Below are 835 nucleotides of genomic sequence, written 5' to 3' on the forward strand. Positions count from 1 at the left end.
TCGGGCAAATGGTCTTTCGTTTTTAGGATGCTGCTGATGGTGGATTTTGGCATCCTGAACTCCTTAGCCAACACAGACACACGCACACCTGACTCTTCTTTCGCGATCAAATCTTTCTTAAATTCTATAGTTTTGCGCACTATTTTCCTCTTTTCTTCACCAGGCTTACTGTCACATAATAGGCTATTGTTATACGGGTAGTGCTTTATGAAAGTTTGCACTGTATACATCATACTCCAGTTTATCGACAGGTCCAACCTATAAGGGGGAGTTCCAGGAAGTAACTGTTAGAGTGAGCACACCGCATGTTTTACTGCTCTGCCACATTGTGATTAAAAGTCACATAAAACGTGAACATTGCCTGCTGACCATCATTACATTTACCACTTCCACTTGCTTTCTTTGGTGCCATGATTAGGGGCTGATACGCGATACAAAAATAACAGTCCGATATTACGTAGTTCTCACCTACACGATACAAAAATAACAGTCCGATATTACGTATGCTTTTTTTATAAAAACCTTTATTGAACAATACAAACTCGTCTGCTCACAATGGACGCTACACGAGGAAGCGTTTCACCAAACACGTCTGCTTTTTTAAAAAAATCTTTATTGAACAATACAAAAACGTCTGCTCACAATGGACGCTACACGAGGAAGCGAAGCCGAGAGGAGTGAAGTGATGCATTCAAGAGTGCTCACTTAGTTCGAGAACCGAAATTTGTTCGTCATCCGAGGCATAAAAAACTCGAAATTTTCGTTCAAAAACCGAATTGGCCGAGAACCGAGCCGTTCGAAAACCGAGGTTTGACTGTAATAATATCATAGTCCC

The sequence above is a fragment of the Hippocampus comes genome, unplaced genomic scaffold (assembly GCF_001891065.2).
Source record: "Hippocampus comes isolate QL1 unplaced genomic scaffold, H_comes_QL1_v1.1 scaffold130, whole genome shotgun sequence".
Classification (NCBI taxonomy): domain Eukaryota; kingdom Metazoa; phylum Chordata; class Actinopteri; order Syngnathiformes; family Syngnathidae; genus Hippocampus; species Hippocampus comes.